Source organism: Budorcas taxicolor, chromosome 10 (assembly GCF_023091745.1).
Source record: "Budorcas taxicolor isolate Tak-1 chromosome 10, Takin1.1, whole genome shotgun sequence".
NCBI lineage: Eukaryota > Metazoa > Chordata > Mammalia > Artiodactyla > Bovidae > Budorcas > Budorcas taxicolor.
The window spans coordinates 46,176,945-46,194,629 of record NC_068919.1 but is presented as its reverse complement, the minus strand read 5'-3'; positions in this window follow the sequence as shown (position 1 = coordinate 46,194,629).

The following is a 17,685-nucleotide window of genomic DNA, read 5'->3' as shown; positions in this document are numbered from 1 at the left end:
CCTGGAGAAGGGAATGGCTACCCACTCCAGTATTCTTGCCTGGAGAATTCCATCAACAGAGGAGCCTAGCAGGTCCTTCAGTCATAAAAGGTCCATGGGGTAGCAGAGTTGGACACCACTGAGTGATTTTCACACTTCACAGAGTTTGGGCCATCTCAGAAGATGAGACTGACCCCAGGGTATGAAGTTATCAGTTTTTATATGGCTAGGTAATTTCAGAGGTTAATGAGTGGAAGGAGTATTATAGCTATTTGGGGGAACGGATGGGGATTTCCAGGAATTGGGCCACCACCAACTTTTGGACCTTTCTGGTCTGCCTTGGTGGCTGTGCGGGCACAGGAGGGCCGAGAGGAGCTACTCCACATTCAAGGTCAGGCGGGGTGACTCATCCAAGTTAAGGAGTAGCAGCTGTGCTTTGCTGGAGCAGCCGTGAAGAGATACCCCACGTCCAAGGTAAGAGAAACTCAAGTAAGACGGTAGGTGTTGCAAGAGGGCATCAGAGGGCAGATACACTGAAACCATAATCACAGAAAACTAGCCAATCTGATCACATGGACCACAGCCTTGTCTAACTCAATGAAACTAAGCCATGCCCTGTGGGACCACCCAAGACAGACGGGTCATGGTGGAGAGGTCTGACAGATTGTGGTCCACTGGAGAAGGGAATGGCAAACCACTTCAGTATTCTTGCCTTGAGAACCCCATGAACAGTATGAAAAGGCAAAATGATAAGATACTGAAAGAGGAACTCCCCAGGTCGGTAAGTGCCCAATATGCTACTGGAGATCAGTGGAGAAATAACTCCAGAAAGAATGAAGGGATGGAGCCAAAGCAAAAACAACACTCAGCTGTGGATGTGACTGATGATGGAAGCAAGGTCTGATGCTGTAAAGAGCAATATTGCATCAGTTCAGTTCAGTTCATTTCAGTTCAGTCGCTCAGTCGTGTCCAACTCTTTGCGACCCCATGAATCACAGCACGCCAGGCCTCCCTGTCCATCACCATCTCCCGGAGTTCACTCAGACTCACGTCCATTGAGTCTGTGATGCCATCCAGCCATCTCATCCTGGGTCGTCCCCTTCTCCTCCTGCCCCCAATCTCTCGCAGCATCAGAGTCTTTTCCTGGAATGTTAGGTCCATGAATCAAGGCAAATTGGAAGTGGTCAAACAGGAGATAGCAAGAGTGAACGTCAACATTCTAGGAATCAGCAAACTAAAATGGACTGGAATGGGTGATTTTAACTCAGATGACCATTATATCTACTACTGCAGGCAGGAATCCCTTAGAAGAAATGGAGTAGCCATCATGGTCAACAAAGAGTCTGAAATGCAGTACTTGGATGCAATCTCAAAAGCAACAGAATGACCTCTGTTCATTTCCAAAGCAAACCATTCAATATCACCGTAATCCAAGCCTATGTCCCAACCAGTAACACTGAAGAAGCTGAAGTTGAACGGTTCTATGAAGACCTACAAGACCTTTTAGAACTAACACCCCAAAAAGAGGTCCTTTTCATTATAGGGGACTGGAATGCAAAAGTAGGAAGTCAAGAAACACCTGGAGTAACAGGCAAATTTGGCCTTGGAGTATGGAATGAAGCAGGGCAAAGGCTAATAGAGTTTTGCCAAGAGAACGCCCTGGTCATAGCAAACACCCTCTTCCAACAACACAAGAGAAGACTCTACACATGGACATCACCAGATGGTCAACACCAAAATCAGACTGATTATATTCTTTGCAGCCAAAGATGAAGAAGCTCTATACAGTCATCAAAAACAAGACCAGGAGCTGACTGTGACTCAGATCATGAACTCCTTATTGCCACATTCAGACTTAAATTGAGGAAAGTAGGGAAAACCACTAGACCATTCAGGTATGACCTAAATCAAATACAGTGGAAATGAGAAATAGATTTAAGGGACTAGATCTGATAGAGTGCCTGATGAACTATGGACGGAGGTTTGTGACATTGTACAGGAGACAGGGAGCAAGACCATTCCCATGGAAAAGAAATGCAAAACAAAATGGCTGTCTGGGGAGGCCTCACAAATAGCTGTGAAATGAAGAGAAGCAAAAAGCAAAGGAGAAAAGGAAAGATAAAAGCATGTGAATGCAGAGTTCCAAAGAAGAGCAAGGAGAGATAAGAAAGCCTTCCTCAGTGATCAATGCAAAGAAATAGAGGAAAACAACAGAATGGGAATGACTAGAGATCTCTTCAAGAAAATTAGATATATCAAGGGAACATTTCATGCCAAGATGGGCTCGATAAAGGACAGAAATGGTATGGACCTAACAGAAGCAGAAGACATTAAGAAGAGGTGGCAAGAATACACAGAAGAACTGTACAAAAAAGATCTTCATGACCCAGATAATCACAATGGTGTGAACACTCACTTAGAGCCAGACATTCTGGAATGTGAAGTCAAGTGGGCCTTAGAAAGCATTACTACAGCCGCCAGGGGCAGGGGTCCTAATTGTGCTCTCAGGGGTCACCACTGCGGCTGGGAATGCCCATTTTGTGGGCTCCTGGGTCCCCATTGATCAGCATCCAGTGAGGGGAGCAGAGAGGTGTGGACCACAGTTGGTAAAGTGTCTGCCTGCAGAGCGGGAGACCCTAGTTCCGTCCCTGGGTCAGGAAGATCTCCTGGAGAAGGAAATGACAGCCCACTCCAGTGTTCTTGCCTGGAGAATTCAATGGATTGAGGAGCCTGGTCATCCAGAGGACCCAAGACATGGTAGTTACTAATAGACTTCCCACAGTACTTCTTCATTCCATGTGGACTCCTTCAAGGGCAGTGAGCATCACAGCTTCCCTTGAACTTCATCTGGAATATATAGGTGGACTATAAAGAAAGCTGAGCGCAGAAGAATGGATGCCTTTGAACTGTGGTGTTGGAGAAGACTCTTGACAATCCCTTGGACTGCAAGGAAATCCAAACAGTCCATCCTAAAGGAAATCAGTTCTGGGTGTTCATTGGAAGGACTGATGTTGAAGCTGAAACTCCAATATTTTGGCCACCTGATGCGAAGAGCTGACTCATTTGAAAAGACCCTGATGTTGGGAAAGATTGAAGGCAGGAGGAGAAGGGGACGACAGAGGATGAGATGGTTAGATGGCATCACCGACTCAATGAACACGAGTTTGGGTAAACTCTGGGAGTTGGTGATGGACAGGGAGAGCTGGCGTGCTGCGGTTCATGGCTTCACAAAGAGTCAGACACGACTGAGCAACTGAACTGAACTGAACAGAAAAACAAATGCTGTTCAAGGACACTGAAAGAACCCTAATGTTGAAAATCAGATCTGTATTGTGAGCAATGCTTAGAAATCCATGAGTTGAAGCATAGTATTATACCTGCCATCCTTGTAGTTCCCTCAGTGAAATATGTTGAGAAAAGCTCTTCATTCATGGTATAGATTCATGAAGAAGCTAAATAGCATTAATCCTTTATGTTGACAACTGTGAATTTAAATCTCTTGTGAATCCTATGTGACAACCACACATACCAACATGATTTATTAGTATTATATCAATATTTTTAGTCCTCTTGTATTTCAACTAAAAATATCAATATACAATTGTACATGAAGTCAAGACATAAAATCAGGGCAAATACAAAATATTCCATCCTTTCAGAAAGGGAACGAAAAATCTATGTGCTTTGCCTATTGCATTTTTATGTATTAGATCCTTAAGTATTTTATTCACCACACCCAACTGAATGATTCACAAATGTTTCAGAGAGGAAAGGATCATTTCTCTTTAACAATGAGTAGTTCAACTCCTCTCAAAGCAAATACCAGACGGTAATAACTATGAAGGATGAAGTTGATTATTCATATTTATATTACTCATTCGCTAGCTTGACAAAAGTACTAGATCTGTTACCACATTTATTTTAATATATCTGCATGTGAAAGTGAAAGTGGCTCAGTCATGCCTGACTCTTTGTGACCCCGTGGACTACAGTCCATGGGATTCTCTAGGCCAGAATTCTGGAGTGAGTAGCCTATCCCTTCTCCAGGGTATCTTCCTGACCCAGGAATCGGGCCAGGCTCTCCTGCATTGCAGGCGGATTCTTTACCAACTGAGCTCTTGGGGCTTCCCTGGTGGCTCAGTTGTAAAGAATATCTGCATAACTGTCTACAAATTTGGAATTAGCAATCTGTCTGTGAGCAGGACCGTTCATAAGCAGCTTCTGTGATAAAACAGAAGCATGTCTGTCTGACTTTCTTCTACAAGGATCTTTCACTGTTCTTGTGCTAGTAAACATGGAAAGTATTAGATTCAGTTTCTAAATGAGAATTACAGTGAAAAACTAATGGCTAATGTCACAGCTGGCCATTTAAGTACTTAATGGGAGAGGCAATCCTAGCTCTACCAAGTAGTAGCCATCATGAAATTAGCTATTGTCATTGTAGCCATGTTCCTTGAATTTGTAGGGTTATTTGCTGAGTTATTCAAGAATATGCCTTCACCCTGTCAATAACACATATTTCCATAACACATAGCGATGCAGTAAACCAATGTGCATCCTACAGTAAATCCCAGCCTCGATGTCTTATAGGAGCCTCTCCAGCCATTGTCATAAGTGAGTCTAATTTTGTGTGAGACCATGAAAACTCAGTGTTTTTATTATGCTTGTGCTTGTGACGGGAGGTCTGAGAAGGCACTTCTGAAGGTTTAGTCCTACCAGTCGTTGTCATTTGTATAGAGTCTTCAAAGGTTTAATCACTGAGGTGTTGCTTCTACGCTTGTACTAGGCTGAGCAGCAACATGCCCTTTCTCCCTAAGTGCAGTAGAAGTCATTCCCACTTCCCAGCATGTCTGCCTTCTGTCTTCTGGAGTATGTATTGCTTGAGCTCACCACAGCCTGGTAGATGGAAATCGTCAGAATATTCTAGAAACCCTTTTTATTGCAGTCTCTTCAGGAGGTTACAACTGCTGCAAACCTTAGGATTTTACAAAGCACTTTTTACAACCTCAGATGAAGGAGAAGTCAACACTCATGACAGTCACAGACTTACATGGCCTGGACGTGATTGTGGGCTTTGCTTTCATAATCATTCTGTTTCTTATACCAATGAAAATGTCACTTTATTTTTTTCTCATCATTTTATCTTTGATGTTTTTTAGATATATTATGGATTTTCCTATATATCTTCACTTATTGATGAAGGTCTTATGTTAGTAGTAGCTACTAAAACTGACTTCCAGTCAGTTAGCTGTGGTAGAATAGGAAAAAGAATGACCAACTGTATATTATTAACATTATGTATTGATATATTATTAGTTTTATTGTTTGCAGGCATCCAATTCTAACTCTCTGAAAGAAGCATTCAGAAAAATCATGTCGTTTTGAATGTCCATTTGACTGTATAGGAGCAAGGCAATGTTATTCCATAAAATTGTTTCATTTCCATTACGTTTCTCCTGTTTAATGTAGATATCAGCCTTTGGTTCTATCACTAGCATTGTAAGTAAAAAAAAAAAAAATTAATTGAAAGAAAGAAAGCATCACTACAAGCAAAGCTAGTGGAAGTGATGGAATTCCAGTTGAGCTATTTCAAATCCTGGAAGATGATGCTGTGAAAGTGCTGCACTCAATATGCCAGCAAATTTGGAACACTCAGCAGTGGCCCCAGGACTGGAAAAGATCAGTTTTCATTCCAATCCCAAAGAAAGGCAATGACAAAGAATGCTCAAACTATCGCACAATTGCACTCATCTCACACACTAGTAAAGTAATGCTCAAAATTCTCCAAGCCAGGCTTCAGCAATACGTGAACCGTGAACTTCCAGATGTTCAAGCTGGTTTTAGAAAAGGCAGAGGAACCAGAAACCAAATTGCCAACATCGGCTGGATCTTCAAAAAAGCAAGAGTTCCAGAAAAACATCTATTTCTGCTTTATTGACTATGCCAAAGCCTTTGACTGTGTGGATCACAATAAACTGTGGAAAATTCTGAAAGAGATGGGAATACCAGACCACCTGACCTGCCTCTTGAGAAACCTGTATGCAGGTCAGGAAGCAACAGTTAGAACTGGACATGGAACAATAGACTGGTTCCAAATTGGAAAAGGAGTATGCCAAGGCTGTATATTGTCACCCTGCTTATTTAACTTCTATGCAGAGTACATCATGAGAAACGCTGGGCTGGAGGAAGCACCACCTGGAATCAAGATTGCCAGGAGAAATATCAATAACCTCAGATATGCAGATGACACCACCCTTATGGCAGAAAGTGAAGAGGAACTAAACAGCCTCTTGATGAAAGTGAAAGAGGAGAGTGAAAAAGTTGGCTTAAAGCTCAACATTCAGAAAACGAAGATCACGGCATCTGGTCCCATCACTTCATGGGAAATAGATGGGGAAACAGTGGAAACAGTGGCTGACTATTTTGGGAGCTCCAAAATCACTGCAAATGGTGACTGCAGCCATGGAACCAAAAGACGCTTACTCCCTGGAAGGAAAGTTATGACCAACCTAGACAGCATATTAAAAAGGAGAGATATTACTTTGTCAACAAAGGTCCACCTAGTCAAGGCTATGGTTTTTCAGTGGTCATGTATGGATGTGAGAGTTGGACTGTGAAGAAAGCTGAGCGTCAAAGAATTGATGCTTTTGAACTGTGGTATTGGAGAAGACTCTTGAGAGTCCCTTGGACTGCAAGGAGATCCAACCAGTCCATCCTAAAGGAGATCAGTCCTGGGTGTTCATTGGAAGGACTGATGCTGAAGCTGAAACTCCAATACTTTGGCCACCTCATGTGAAGAGTTAACTCATTGGAAAAGACCCTGATGCTGAGAGGGACTGGGAGCAGGAGGAGAAGGGGACGACAGAGGATGAGATGGCTGGATGGCATCACCGACTCAATGGACATGAGTTTGCATAAATTCCGGGAGTTGGTGATGGACAGGGAGGCCTGGTGTGGTGCAGTCCATGGGGTTGCAAAGTGTCAGACACGACTGAGTGACTGAACTGACTGGTCTTGCCTTGGGACTGTTGCGCTGCCTGTGAATGTGTCATGTAGCTTGCTGATGTGTTACAGCGAGTGTATACTGAGGCTTAAGGTCAGTAAAGAATCTACCTGTGAGAGAGTCAATTCCTAGTCAGGTTGATGAAAAGTCCAGAGTCCCCGCGGTGAAGAATGGGGTCTGGGGCTCCCAAGGAGGAGAGAAGGATCTGAGGATCTCAAGGAGGAGAAAAGGACAAACATTTTTTTCTACACTGCTTTGTCTTAGTCAATATAACAATGTATCTTGCTCGAGATATGTTTCTCCTTGTCAAGAACCTTCTGACTAATCTTGTTATCTTAAAACTTGTATACTGTGGGAGTGGGTCTGGTAAGACCTTTCTATTGTTAGTTCTAATCTTGTTAATTTAAGATGTATGTTGTAGGAGTGGGTCTGATAAAAGTAAATAAGGCCTTGCTAAGACTAGCGAGGGGGGCACTCTCTGTCCCCCTTCTGATGTCTATGTCAGAAGCTTTCCCTGTCCCTTTTCATACTTTAATAAAACTCTGCTACACAAAACCTCTTGAGTGGTCAAGCCTCATCCCTGGTCTCAAAGCCAAATCTTCTTCGGAAATCACAAATCTGACACCGTTCACAGTAAGCTATCAGCGGCAATGCAGGAGACACAGGTTTGATCCCTGGGTTGGAAGATCCCTTGGAGAAGAGAACGCAACCCACTCCAGTATTCTTGCCTGGAGAATCCCACAGACAGAAGCCTGGCAGGCTACAGTCTATGGGGTCACGAAGAGTCGGACATGACTGAGCAGCTAACACTTACTTAAGGTCTAAGAGAAGTCTATTTGCCCACCATCTAGGACCCATTTGGTTCTAAATAGTTTATGCTGTGTCCTTGATCATTCTTTCAAAGGTTCTGCCCTGCCCCCTTCCCTCCCATTTTATTACTCTGAAATATGTCACCTTAGCACATTGACAATATCTTATCCTTTAAGATAAAGGAATTTGAGAAACAGAAACAGGAAGGTTGCTCTGATTTCACCATTCTTCCCTGAAAGCAGGAGATAAATCTCCCTTTGAAACGTGTCTTCCCTGTGCTGGGAGGAAAGGAGACATTCTTGTCACCAGAGACAGGGAATTTAGGGCCAAGAAGGCTGTCTAAACAAAGCTTGTTACCTCTTCACCAGGTTACTATCCTTAGCCCAAACCACTTGTCAATTCTTCACAAATGTATTGCTTCTTTGTCTAGAAAGTATAAAAGTTTCTTGGTCTGTTCACTTCTTTGAGTCTCACATCTCTGTGGAACTCCCATAGGTGTATCTGTGCATATGTAATTTAAATTGTTTTTCTCTTGTTAACCTATCTTTTATTATAGGGTAGTCTCAGCCAAGAACCTAGAAGGATAAAGGGAAAATTATAGCTCCTTCCCTATGAAGGACCTGCAAGCTCATACAAAATCCTACAGAAGGTAGCTTCAATCTGGTATTGCAGTGGAGCCCCAGAGAGTACATTGCGCCTCAGAGTCTGTCCTGATCTGAGGCAATGAACCCGGTTCCAGTGTCATTGGCTAAAAGCCCCACAGGCAGAAATTTCCAGGTCGTTCAGGCTCTCTGCACAGGTGGCTGAATGCAGCCCAGGGCAGTCCTCCAAAGAAGAGTCTCTTGTGAATCACAGGTATCTGAAGTCATAACCGCCAAGGCTGAGGCTGCGGGTGAAGGTGAAGTCACTGAGTCCTGTCCGACTCTTTGCAACCCCGTGGACTGTAGGCTACTAGGCTCCTCCGTCCATGGGATTCTCCAGGCAAGAATAGTGGAGTGGGTTACCTTTCCTTCTCCAGGGGATCTTCCCGACCCAGGGATCGAACCCAGGTCTCCTGCATTGGAGGCAGACGCTTTAACCTCTGAGCCACCAGGGAAGCCCAGGAGGCTGCGGAGGGGCTGGTAAAGCATTTTTACCAGAGGTGTTCTGCCCTGCCCTTCAGGCCTTACCTGAGAAGAAGAGATGATAAGGAGTATTCTCGGTGACTGGGCTGGGGACCCTAAAAAGCCTGAGTGTGCTCAGACTCAGTTGTGATGCTGCCCCTGATTGTTTGGCTTCTACCTCGAGGAAGCCTTCATCATAGCTGTCTGAAACTGAAATAGGAGGGAAGGGGACAGCACACAAAAGAATGACATAGCCTGAGGACACAACACAAACTGATTAGAACCAAATAGGTCCAAGATGGTAGGCAAGTTGCCTTCCACTAGACCTTGAGCCTCAACACACACTCATTGTAACATTGGGCTTCCTTGGTACCTCAGTCAGTAAAGAATCTGCCTGCAATGCAGGAGACCCATGTTCAACCCCTGGGTCGGGAAGATCCCCTGGAGAAGGGAACGGCAACCCACTCCAGTATTCTTGTCTGAGAATTCCACGGACAGAGAAGCCTGGTGGGCTACAGCAGTCTGTGGGGTCTCAAAGACAGACCCGACTGAGCGACTAACACTTTCACTTTCACAGGGGCCAGGACAGTTCCAAGGCCCACCAGAAAGGTCAAAAAGTGGGTGGTGGCCCAATTCCTGGAAATCCCCAACCTTTCCCCCAAATTCCCCAACTCATTAGCCTATGAAATCACCCAGCCCTATAAAACTGACAACCCCATACTCTGGTGTTCCTCTTGCCTTCTGAGATGGGCCATACTCTGTCTGTGGAGTGTGTTTCTCTCTAAATCAATCCACTTGTTACCTATCACTTTGTCTCTCATTGAATTCTGTCTTCAATGAGACATCAGGAATCTGAGCTTCCAACTCTGTGCCCTATGACAGTCTAGAGGAGTGGGATGGGGTAGGGGATGGGAGAGAGGTTGAAGAGGGAGGGAACATATGTAAACCTTTGACTGATTCGAGTTGTTGTATGGCAGAAACCAACATGATATTGTAAAGCAATTATCCTCCAATTAAAGGTTGAAAAAAAGAATCTGAGTCTCATTAAGTCCCAAGACCAGGTGGGATCTCAGTTAGAAGACCATGGGTTCAAGTCCCAATTAGAGGTGGTGCAGTTTGAAAACCAGGGCTTCCTGGCATGTTCTGCCCTCCTGAGGGAGAACCCCAGTGGAGCTCACCTCCGTGTCTGAAGAGTGTGTGTGGTCTGTTTACTTCTGATGGAGTCAGTAACGGTTATCACGTTTCAAACTTTGGGTTTGCAGGATCAGAGGATTTAAGAATACCACCTAGGTGGTCATATTTTTTAAAGGGAATTATTGTTAATTTGCACTTCCATGAGAGGCCTCCCAATTCACTGGTGCTATGTGATTCCAACAAATCCCTCAGAGAAGCCAAACCCCTCACACTAAAGCCACTGAACAGGCCTCTCCCCACCTGAATTCCTCTCACCGACTCTAACTACCCCTCTGTCACCGTGATTCCTTTGACTTCTGGCCCTTGGATTTGTCTTTCCGTCCTTCTACCCTTCTACGAGCCTGGTGAACAGTTGTTGGGGCTGGCACCACTGAGACACAGGTGGGGCCACCTGTCCCTGCCAGGCCCTTCTGCCCACCTCCAGCGGCTGTTAGCTGGTGCGCATTTCAACGGTCTGAGCAGAGTGGGGGAACCAGGAGGGGAGAGGACCAGGCCCTGCCAGGCCAGGCCTGATGGGCCAGCAGCCATCATCAGCCTGTCCTGGAAAATCAGACTGAAAATTTTTAGTCAAGTCCAAATCACGGATCCTGTCAGGAATCATCCAGATTCAAACTCCAAGTTATGTTTACATTTCAGGAGCTTCAGAATGTGCTGAAGCTTGTTCCTACGTGAATGTGTTTTTAAAATCCTCTTTCCAATAGCTGATTTAATTTCAACATAAAAAAAGGAGGAAAAAAGAAAACAGACTTTCCCCTGATGTGGTAGTGTTTCTATACCTTACGCTAGAAATATTACAGGATTCCTGAGGTCAAATTGGAACCTGGCCTAGCTTTGCTGGATACACAGGAGGCCATGTGGCACACATATTGTACTGCTTCAATTGTTACCCTGCAGCTCGAAGCACAAAAATGTTGTGCTATGCTTTTATTTCCTTGAGGATTTTGGTTATTTTTATTTATCACATTAATATGAGCATTTAAATACAAATGTGGAGAGCACCAAAGAATTCCTTTCTGTGGTTTAATCTCAGGACATTTTGTGAAGAAAAACAGCTTCTGGGGGAGATGCTGTTACTCATTTTGAGTTGCCAGCATTAACCAAGGGAAACCATGTACTTGTTATTTATGTAATTTTTATCACACAAGGAAATGTTTATAATTAAAATACCAAGAAGTCAAATACATTATAGAGTAAAATATATAAAGAGATAAGCATAATATGTGATGAAATGTTTATCTTCTCACTTAACATTTCCTTCGATCCAAAGAATCAGCATTGACTAGGGATAATGATGAAATGATGTGTGAGTAAGCATGGACAATCACCTAATATTTGACTGGGGAGCCAAGAATACTCAACAGGGAGAGGACAGTCTCTTCGACAAACGGTGTTGGAAAAATTGGATCAATTCAGTTCAGTTCAGTTGTTCAGTCTTGTCCGACTCTTTGCGACCTCATGAATCACAGCACGCCAGGCCTCCCTGTCCATCACCAACTCCTGGAGTTCACTCAAACTCATGTCCATCGAGTCAGTGATGCCATCCAGCCATCTCATCCTCTGTCGTCCCCTTCTCCTCCTGCCCCCAATCCCTCCCAGCATCAGAGTCTTTTCCAGTGAGTCAACTCTTCACATGAGGTGGCCAAAGTACTGGAGTTTCAGCTCTAGCATCATTCCTTCCAAAGAAATCCCAGGGCTGATCTCCTTCAGAATGGACTGGTTGGATCTCCTTGCAGTCCAAGGGACTCTCAAGAGTCTTCTCCAACACCACAGTTCAAAAGCATCAATTCTTTGGCACTCAGCCTTCTTCACAGTCCAACTCTCACATCCATACATGACCACTGGAAAAACCATAGCCTTGACTAGACAGACCTTAGTCAGCAAAGTAATATCTCTGCTTTTGAATATGCTAATTGGATAATCATCTGCAAAAGAATGCAATTGGACCCCTGCTTTACACCACTCACAGAAATCAAGTTGAGGACTTCCCTGTTGGTATAGTGGATAAGAAGCCACCTGCCAGTGCAGGGAACACGGGTTCAGTCCCTGGTCTGGGAAGATTCCACATGCCATGGAGCAACTAAGCCCACGTGCCACAACTACTGAAGCCCACGGGCCTAGAGCCCATGCTCTGCAACAAGAGAAGCCACTGCAACAAGAAGCCTGCACACCACAGTGAAGAGTAGCCCCCGCTCAGCACAACTAGAGAAAGCCTGAGCACAGCAACAAAAGACCCAGCACAGCCAAAAATAGACTAATTAACCCAAAAAATTAAGTTGAAATGGATTAAAGACTTAACTGTAAGACCTGAAACTGTAAAACCCTTAGGAAAAAACACAGGGGAAATCATAGCCTTGACTAGACGGACCTTTGTTGTAAAAGTAATGTCTCTGCTTTTTATATGTTGTCTAGGGTGGTCATAACTTTTCTTCCAAGGAGTAAGCGCCTTTTAATTTCATGGCTGCAGTCATCATCTGCAGTGATTTTGGAACCCTAGAAAATAAAGTCTGCCACTGTTTCCACTTTTTCTCCATCTATTTGCCATGAAGTGATGGGACTGGATGGCATCTTTGTTTTCTGAATGTTGAGCTTTAAAAAAAAAAAAAGCTTCTGCATAGCAAAAAAAAACCAATCAACAAAATGAGAAGCAACATGTGGAGTAGGAGAAAATCTTTGCAAACCATCTATCTGATATTCAAGAAACTCATAGAACTCAATAGAAAAAATAATAATAATCTAATTTAAAAATGAGCAGAAGACCTGAATAGATATTTTCCCAAAGAAGACTTCCAAATGGCTAAATATATGTTTAGCATCACTAGTCATCAGTTCAGTTCAGTCATCAGGGAAATGCAAATCAAAACCACAATGAGATATCACCCACAACTGTTAGAATGGCTGTTACCACAAGACAGATAACAAATGCTGAGGAGTGTGTGGAGAAGAGGGAACCCTCATGCTCTGTTGGTGGGAATGTAAATTGGTGCAGCCACTATGGAAAACGGTATGGAAGTTCCTCAGAAAATGAATGATAGACCTACCATGTAGTCCAGCAATTTCACTTCTGGACATGAATCCAAAGGAAATGAAATTACTATCTCAAAGAAAGATCTCTACTCCCATGTTCATTCCAGTATTATTCACAAGGCATGGAAACAAGTGTCTGTCGACAGATGAATGAACACATAAAACGCGGCACATGTACAAACAATGAGATATTATTCAGTCATGAGGCAGAAGGAAATCCTGCCACTCACAACAGCATATATAGGCCCTGAAGTCATTATGTTACGTAAAATAAGTCAGACAGGGAAAGACAAATCCTGTGTGATCTTACTCATGTGTGCAATCTAAAATAACCAACCTTGGATTGGTGGTCCAATAGCTAAGACTTTGTTCTCCCAATGCAGGGGGCCAGGTTTAATCCCTCCCTGGCCAGGAAGCACGATCCCACATGCCACTACTGAGAGTTTGCATGCTGCAACTAGAGATCCTGCATGCCACAGTGAAGACTGAAGATCCTGAAACCCACAACGAAGACCCAGCACAGTCAGATAAATAACACTTTTTTAATAAAATAAAATAACCAAGAAAATAGAATGGTGGTTGCCAGGGACTGAAATGTGGAGAAATGGCAAGGTGTTGATTAAAGGGTGTAAACTTCCACTTATAAGATGAATAGGTTCTGGGGAATCTAATGTACAGCATGGTGACCATAGCTAACAATACTGCATTACGCATTTGAAAATTGCTACGAGAGTAAATCTTAAATGTTCTCACCACAAAAAGAGGGAAAAGGTAATTATATGAGGTAATGGAGGTTAACTCGGAGAAGGCAACCCACTCCAGTACTCTTGCCTGGAAAATCCCATGGACGGAGGGGTCTGGTAGGCTGCAGTCCATGGGGTCACTAGGAGTCGGGCACGACTGAGCAACTTCACTTTCACTTTTCACTTTCATGCATTGGAGAAGGAAATGGCAACCCACTCCAGTGTTCTTGCCTGGAGAATCCCAGGGACAGGGGAGCCTGGTAGGCTGCCATCTATGGGGTCACACAGAGTTGGACGACTGAAGCGAATTAGCAGCAATGGAGGTTAACTAAATGTACTGTAATCATCTTCCGATATATGTGTATCAAATCATCATGCTATACAACCTTAACTTACACAATGATAAATCAATTGTATCTCAATTAAAAAAAAAAAGAAATGGGGTATGTGTGTGTGCTTGAAGCAAGAGATTAAAGAAAATAATTCTTGCAAACTGCCTGGGCCACAGTCAGTTCTAAAATATGGTAGTTAACTATGGATAAAATATTTTTAAGTCTCATGGTCAATTAAATTTTGCAAAGTTTTATTTAAACAAAATTAAGCAGTATCTTTACTGCAGCGTGCCTCAGAGTCATTTATATGCTAATTCCTACTCAAGCCTGCTTTATCCCCAGATTCACTGTTGGAATCCTAATGCCCAATGAGACAGTGTGAGGAGGTGGGGCCATTGTGAGATGATTGGGTCCTGAGGGTGAAGCCTTCTCAAATGACGTTATTGTTGTTATGAAAGAAGCACCACACAACTCTCTAGCCCCTTCTATCCAGTAAAGATACATCCAGAAGCTTGGAGTCTGGCAGGAGATCTTAGCCAGAACCTGACCACGCTAGCACTGGGATGTTGATGTAGAGGTTCAGAACAAGTCTTCCCAAAATAAGTCATTTTTGCATGAGGATTATTTTGAGCTAAAGGCAATCAAGACCCTGCAGTTCAAGAGAAACTATGGCCTCTCCCTTAACAATCTAGAAGAACTTCAGTTGGGGATTATCCCCCCAAAAGACTTATTTCCAGAGGTAAATTTTTATCCAAGTGGCCCCATCAATATGGCAGGGCCAACATCTAATACCAAATATCTCTTCTTATCATGCTGTGAATGATCCTCCTGTCCTAGGAAGCCCCTATCCTATTCCTTAGCTCCACATGACACATACACCTCATTTTACCTTTCTGTCTTTGAATCCCTCATGTATGTGGGGTTCCCGTACATATGAAATTAACTTCTATTTTCTCCCATTAATTGTCTCATGTCAGTTCAATACTTAGATCAGTCAGAAGAATCTAGGAGGGTAGAGGAAATTTCCTTCCTCCCCAACACTGGAATTTCAGCCTCTACAACTGTTGTTTGCAAGCTATTCAGTTTGTGGTACTTTGTTATAATAGCCCCAACAGCTAAGACATTAATATACATTGTGAACTCGGAGAGAAATGGTGTAATGAGACTCATGAACATAGAATCCTTTGTTTATGTAAAGACCTACTGTTCTTTGGAACACACTTTGGAAAACTCTTATTTGACACATTTAGAAATGAAACTTCATTCAGTAGTGAAATACATTTAAAACTCAGTATCTATTACCAGTTCATAGTTTATGAAACAAAGATTTTTCACTCCCATTCACCTGCCACAATTAGCTATTTTTGTCTATTTGTCTATTTCATTAGTCTGTGATCAATTGCACAAATTTTGGCAGAAGGAGGCCTTGTCAGTGGATTTTAAATATATTTTCAAGGGTGGTTTTTATTGGATATTAAAATATATTATGTACTGTATATAATAAATGTGTGAGTGTGTGTTAGTCACTCAGTTGTGTCCGACTCTTTGTGACCACGTGGACTGTAGCCCGCTAGGCTCCTCTGTCCATGGGATTCTCCAGGCAAGAATATTGGAGTGGGATGCCATCCCCTTCTCCAGGCAATCTTCCCAACCCAGGGATGTAGTACATAATATATTTTATACAATTTGTACAATTGTGAAAAATCTTCATTTCTATATATATAGTCACTATATATATATAATATATAGTGATACTGGGTTTTAAAATGTATTTCCCTTCTGAATAAAGTTTCACTTCTGAATGGATTTTGGGCTTCCCTGATGGCTCAGTTCATAAAGAATACGCCTGTAATGCAGAAGACCCTAGTTCGATTCCTGGGTCGGGAAGATCCTCTGGAGAAGGGATAGGCTACCCACTCCAGTATTCTTGGGGGTTCCCTTGTGGCTCAGCTGGTAAAGAATCTGCCTGCAATGTGGGAGACCTGGGTTCAATCCCTGGGTTAGGAAGATCCCCTGGAGAAGAGAAAAGCTACCCACTCCAGTATTCCGGCCTAGAGAATTCCTTGGACTGCATAGTCCATGGGATCGCAAAGAGTCAGACATGACTGAGCGTCTTTCACTTTAGCTTTCTGAATGGGTTTTGTAAGAGTTTCCCAAAGTGTGTTCCAGAGAACTGCCAGTCTTAACATACATAATATATGTGTACATATGTAATACAGTGTATTGCATTATTAGTATATGTACACATACATACAATATAGATGTATTATTTATTAGTATATACTTACATGTATGTATGTACGGGGCTTCCCAGGTGGTGCTAGTGGTAAAGAATCCACCTTTCAATACAGGAGACAAGAGTCGCAGGTTTGATCCCTGAGTCAAGAAGATCTCCTGGAGGAGAGCACGGCAATCCATTCCAGTATTCTTGCCTGGAGAACCCCACGGATAGAGGAGCCTTGCAGGCTGTAGCCCATAGGGTCGCAAAGAATCGGACATGACTGAAGAGACTTGGTATGCAAGCACATATGTACGTATATATACTTAAGTAAAGCCTTTTTTTCCTCCTTTCACTATCATGGTTTCCTTTAACTTTGCAAATTTGAATGAATAATGAAGAGATTAAATTAGCATTGAGCTAAGGTAATTTGGGGGAAATAAGGACATTTTAAAAAGAGAAAATCCTTTCAACTCAGTTTTGAAGGAATGATAAAATGAAATAAAATTTTTATAACTTATATGGCAGTCTTAAATTTCTTTAAAATATGAGCAGTTGATTTGACTAAGCATGAAATTTTAATCGGCACTAAGTACTTCGTCTCATGTTGCTCCTTCTTTTTATTTTTTCACCTTTTGCAAATTTCACCCCTTGCTGACAGCCTTGTCAGAACTGTCTCTAATCCTTAATGTGAGCTATAAGCTCTTCACAGAGCAAATGCTGCAGCCTGGTCATCTGTGTGGTACACATGTTTAGTCATTAAAACTACCAGTCAGCTATATGCAGCAGGGCAAAAAACTTTGTCTAAATTATGAATTTAAGGTCCTCAAAATCCTGAAGTACTTTTGAAGTTATTGAATATTAAGTTATATACAGTTAAAAATTTTTGCCTAGCATTTCCCAAAATGCAGCGTACAAAACTCTAATTCCTCAGGCTGCTAACAGGGTGGTCGATAACAGAGTTTCTTTGGTCAAATAGGTCTGGAAAAACTGGTTTAAACCAAAGCTTCTCTAACTCTCTGTGATGAATGACCAGTGTTTCTTTTATTCTGTTTTTCTCAGGCCATTTTTTGTCAAATATAATAAAACTAGTCACCGAATGAATGAAATTTATTACAGTCAACAAACTTTTTTCTGCCAAATTTCTCTAAAGTTTCTAAATGCTTACTCTGTTCATTTCAATACTTATCAGTAACCAGTACGAAAACAGTTCCAACACTCAGCTGACCTAATCCACAGACCATATTTTAAGTTTTAAAAAAGTGTAAATGTATTACAA